The following is a 6000-nucleotide window of genomic DNA, read 5'->3' as shown; positions in this document are numbered from 1 at the left end:
TACTACAGAATGTGTGAGACGAGGAAGAGCTGAAATGTACAAGACCTGATGGAAGGAAGTAGTGTTAGAATCTGATACTGCAATTTGCATGTGTTGGGACAAAATTAACTGGTAAAATAGCAATTCTGCTTTGTGTACTGTGTCTCATTGACATAAAGGAGATAACTTTAAAACCACTTTGAAATTTACGAAGGCATTGTTAACATATGCTATGCTGATTTGTATGTATGTGTGTAAGATTCGCCCTGAGCTAACATCCATTCCCCGTCTTCCTCTTTTTCGCTTGAGAAAGATTAGCCCTGAGCTAACAGCTGTTCCAATCTTCCTCGACTTTGTATGTAGGAAGTCTTCACATTATGGCTGATAAGTGGAGTAGGTCCACACCCAGGACCCAAACCTGCAAACCCAGGGCTGCTGAAGCAGAGCACGCAGAACCACTCCACCACAGGGCTGGCCCCAACATAAGTTATTGTTAATAGCAGGAAAAGAACTTGGAGGTAATGTGAACTCCTAATGTATCTTGAAGTTACTTTTGCCTCCAGAGAGAGGGACAGTTCCCGGCAGACACTAATTAGACAGAACTCCTTTGATTTTAAAGCAGAACATCGAAAGGAATGAAGAGAGGAATTGGGGAAGGGAGAGTGTAAAGCCTATTACCTTTTGCTGACCCAGCAATTCCCAGGGCCATTTGGTAAGAAGGTTGAGGGCTAAGAGAAAACAAAGTGAACAGGACTGGAAGTGTGGGATCAAGGATATACATATGTGGGAATGAATGTGTCATTTTAACAGATGCATCAAATTAGATTCTGATGATTGAAAAATATTTTCAGTTCTGGGTTCATACTATCCACTCAGGCCCCATTCCAGAGACATCTCTCTAATACCGTATTCAACCTTCCAAAATTGTTACCCTGGGGGACAGATTTGTTCTTTTTTCAGAGATTGAGGAACCAAATATGGTATCATAGCATTACAAGGCTCAGAGAAATCCTGAGAGACTGTCAAACCAATGCTCTTTAGCTAGTTGATTGTAGTACAGGATAGGTGAATAAGTGTTGGGTTTAAAATCAAATAGAATTTGCATCTAGATTGGGAGTTTTACCACCTGTGATTTTGGAATTTTCTCAAACTTTCTTCATCTCATTTTCCTCACTTGTGAAGTCATTGAAGACATACCTCCCAGGGTAATTTTAATAATCAAGTGAGATAATGCTCCTAATATATTTTAGCAAAGTGCTTGGCAAGTATTGTAAATTCATTCGGTATGCTGAAAACATGTTTACATTTTACCAGCTAGCTAAACAGATGCAAAATAGTGAAGTTTAAATACCGATGAAACAGAATTACACTCATGGGATGACACCTGAGCAGAACATCTGTATGAAGTAGACAGATCTAGGGACCACACACAGCCTGATTTTAAACACTCCAGAAATGCTGACCTCAAACATTTTACAAGCATCTCTCACTGCAACAGGCAACTCATTTTCACAGTCTTCTTTGGACTTGCCTTTAAAATTCAGCAAGAGAGGAGTCCTGAGAACACTTTACTTTCACGTGAATGAAGTTAATCCTAACCTACACTCTCAAAATATTCTGCACACTGCTCTGTCTTTATTATCATTTTGTCTTATAATTGTCTTATAATTGACAATCCCCAAGGGATTGTCACTCCTTGAGAACAAGAATAATACTTAATCTCTGTGTCCACTGTATTTAAGAGTAAATAAAAGGTAAATAAGAAGAAAAGAATGAATAAACAGCACCTGGTGTGGATGTTGGGAACATTATCTGGGCAACCGGGCAAAGAGACTCAGAGAGGACCAATTTCACCACCTCCACGCTGCTGAAATCAGAGGACCTATTTTTATCACAATCCTCAATTGCAAGGATATTGCCTCACAGCTAGTTGTTCATAACTCATTCTACTTTATAAGATTTTTTTCATTCAAAACTTAGAAATATTCCATTAATGAACAGAAAAAAAATTTGTAAAAGATTAAAATAAATTTATTTTCTGTATGTAACATACAAAATCTCCATTTAAGCAAAATAATCTGCTAGAAGCCATAAATTGAACCCAGTTAAGCTGAGTTTTTCTTCCATTGTCAGTACAGTCAGAAACTAATCTTGATCCTGACTTTTTAGATGATGAGAGGAATCTATAGAAACAAAATCCACAAGATGACACCTCACAGAAATGGCTCCACTGGGGTTTCAAACTTCCTCCTACATTGTTTTGTTAGGTCTCCCAGCTGGCGGCTCTGGCTGTCCCTGCCCCTCAGCCTCGTCTTCCATCTGGTCAGAAGGGCTAACACTATTCTGATCACCATCCAGCTGGAGGCCTCTGCACCAGCCCCTGTACTAGCTGCTCAGCCTCCTTTCCCTGCTAGATGTGGTGCTCTGTTTCACCATATTCCAAAAGTCTTGGCCATCTTCTGGTTTGACCTCAGGTGCATCAGCTTCTTTGCCTGCTTCCTTCAGATGTACATCACGAATTGCTTCTTTGCTTTGGAGTCTTGCACATTCATGGTCATAGCCGATGACCACTATGCAGTCATCCGTCACCCATTGAGGTAATAATCTAACCTCACTGACCAATTTGTAGCCAAGGCTGCCATTTTTATTTTTGCCAGAAATGCACTTCTTACCATGTCCATTCCCATCCTCTCTGCCTGACTTTATTATTGTGGGATAAATGTCATTGAGAACTGCATCTGCACCAACATCAGTCTCCAGGCTCTCCTGTGATGATGTCACCATCAGTCGCCTCCTCCAGTTTGCTGGAGGCTAGACTTTGCTACAATCTGACTTCATCTTCATCTTTCTCTCCTCCACCCTCATACTGTAAGCTATGCTAACGCAAAGCAGAGGGTGCTGTGGCCAAGGCCCTAAGCACATGTGGCTCCCACTTCATCCTTATCCTGTTCTTCAGCACCATCCTTCTGGTCTTCATCCTCACTCATGTGGCAAAGAAGAAAGTCTCCCCTGATGTGCCAGTCTTGCTCAACGTCCTCCACCATGTCATCCTTGCAGCCCTCAACCCCGTTGTTTATGGAGTGCAAACCCAAGAGATGAAGCAAGGAATCCAGAGGTTACTGAAGAAAGGGTTGTAATAAGGATAACTGGATCTCTGAACTCCTAAAATAGGATGACTTCTAAAACAGTTAACAGGAAATTGGTTGTAAACCTATAGCTCAGAGACATATGTTCAAGGAGAAAAGTAAAATTAACTCAAGCAATTTCTTGTCTCTCCTTTCTCTTCAAATCCCTATGTTCTCTCCCCAAAATCTGACATTTCTGTGACCTTTAAAAAAATTTTTATGATTCTATTTTTATGATTCTATCTAAAATGTGAGAACTCAGAGAACAAATCTACAGTGGAGAAATAAATCCTACTTAATAATGTATTTACTATTTCTGTATACCTAATTTTTTATAAAACAGAACTGTGGATATTAATGTCATTGCTTCTAACTTATTGTTGTTATTAGCCCAGTTGCATATTGCAGTTGTGAAAAGACTACAGTATTTTAAATCTTAGCCCTGAATGATGAAAAGCAGCTAGAGTCCGTAAGTAAATCTCTTTCACTTACCTCCAATCAAGGCAATAAGTTTCTTCTCCTCCTGTGCTTTATCAAGTAAAGCCAGTGTCTTGTCAAGTGCAACCCTCAAAAGAGTAGAACTCTTGCAAGAACTGCTCACATGTGGAGAAATGGGATTTACTGGGTTTAAGAGAAGGAGTTATCATATAAATCCTCTTCCTCAATGTCTTCGCACCATTGTCTGTGCTTAAAGCTTCACCTTCAGAAGTTAAAATTATTCAGTTTGTGATGTGCATAAAGAGCTCTGCTTTGATGTAGTAATATGTTTAGTATCAGAAGATGTTCCAACAATGACATTAAAATATCCTAGGGCCTTTTAATGATTGAAGAAATGTTTTCTAAGCAACTGCTCTGATACAGGAAGTTTGTTAGAGCAAGATGCACAAAACAAATTTGCAATCATTGAGGAACTCATATGCTGTTTAGGCAGAATAGAAAGCAATCTAGATCCTTTACTATTAAAGGAATGTTTTCATTTAAACATAAGGAAGCGGAAGGAAATGGGGCACAAATAAGCACAGTAAGTGACGAAAAGAGAAAAAGCCTGAAATGGTGAGCTGGAAGTTCTGCCTTCTAGGACTTGCACAACCACAAATAAGATGTGGGACTAGGAACAAACCAGCAGCCTCATTGAGTTTCAGAGTCCTCATCTGTAACACAAAGATAGTAAACTAATTATTTTAAAACATATTCCTAGTTCTAACAATCTATGTAACCATGCCCAGCTTTAAGACAGGCGTCACTTTCATTATTGAGTTTCTTTTCCATACTTCTTCCCTTTAAGTATAGGCATGAACCCTTCCCACATTCCCTCAAGATAATTGAAAATAAGTGGGAAATTTGAACATTGTATTGAGGATAACTTCCAAATATGACAATTTATGATTTTGTTCACAGGTCAAAATCCAAGCTTGCCTGAAATATCGTTTATATATTCATATCATTTACAAGTCCCAGCCTGCATTTGCCTTCTCAGAGCAAGCTTTTGGTCCTTTCTTATGGGAGGGCTCCATGTGTGTTTACTCTTTGGTCCAATAGCCATGCGAACCACGACAGACAAAGCATTTCCCTCTGAAAAAGCTAAGACTATTTGAGACTTCATCTTGTCATTAGGATTAACACATTTCCAGGATTATTGATGGAGAAAATATCAATTCAGGGAAAGGCTTCCTAGACCCAAAATGATGGATTTCTACCTTCTGACTCCAAAATGAAAATTCTCAAAGTCTGCTATTCATACAGTTTTCAAAGTCTGGGTCATTTAGCTTGAGATATAATGGTGAATCATGGGATGTATTTAAGGCATAGTCTTCCATGCTTTGTCAATTTATTTAATCCTCCATTCAGTGATGAATAGAAATCAATTTGAACTTTTTCCAATGGTCTTTGGTTTCACTACTACTGGACTCCTATTAGCATCTCCCTGAAAATGAAAATGCATCCTACTGTTACATCATCCTAATAATAAACAATAATTGCAGGTAATATTAGGTCTAAATTTCATTCACACAATACACTCTCTATTACATAGACCAGAATAGTCAACTAATATCTCACTCTTGCAAATGCTACTATTTCAGAAGAAGGTCTTAATTCAACATAGTTATAACTAAACATCAATGAGAAGGATTCTCAAAATAAAAATAGGCTCTGCTTCTAAAGCAAATTTAATCAACTACTATTATGAAATAAACAATGCTTGCAACTTCCAAATGATATTTTTTCCAACATCTTTCCATCAATGGTCTAAAAATCATGAGGTCTAACAGTGACTCATGTCAACTTACCTCAAAGCAAACCCAGATTTGTCAATAAAATGGCAGAATGAAACTTAGACAAAATGGTTTCCCAGAACTGAGGAATTTATCACAATCTATTTCTACTGAAACGGAACTTTGATATTTTTTATGTTATTAAGATCTCTGCATTGTTTTATCTACATATAATTTTTAAAATGTGGGAAGATAAATTCTGGATTGCTTAAAAAATGTATGTGAAATTTCTATGAAAAACACAGTAGATGACAACAGCGGCTATATCCCCTTCAAGACACATGAAATGTATTAAGATTTTCTCCAGGCACTTATTTAAAACTCAGGAAAATGGATAGGAAAAACAAGTTAGTTGGACAAAAAAGAGTTCGCTCTAAAAAAATAGCCATAATAATAAATAAAATTTCTCTTATCTGTTTCTGTTTTACCACAAAGAGAAAAGGAAGCCAGAGAATTAGGGAGAATGATGACTACTTTGTGCTAAAATAACAAGAAAGCAGAATATAAAAATATTAGAAAACAGGATGAAAAGATTAAAATGGTGGAAGTCTTATTTATTAGCTTTATGCATGTCATATAGGCACAAATTCTGCAGGGACAGGATTGAGGCTGAAGATGAGTCA

General features: G+C 37.8%; 1 pseudogene; it reads left to right on the top strand.

The window, feature by feature from the left end:
• Positions 1-2184: 2184 nt before the first annotated feature.
• On the top strand, positions 2185-3235 carry LOC124225434 (olfactory receptor 56A3-like; annotated as a pseudogene).
• Positions 3236-6000: the final 2765 nt, after the last annotated feature.

The sequence above is a fragment of the Equus quagga genome, chromosome 14 (genome assembly GCF_021613505.1).
Source record: "Equus quagga isolate Etosha38 chromosome 14, UCLA_HA_Equagga_1.0, whole genome shotgun sequence".
In the NCBI taxonomy this organism is placed as follows: Eukaryota; Metazoa; Chordata; class Mammalia; order Perissodactyla; family Equidae; genus Equus; species Equus quagga.
Note: the sequence above shows the minus strand (reverse complement) of the source record. Positions and strands in the feature narration are given on the sequence as shown.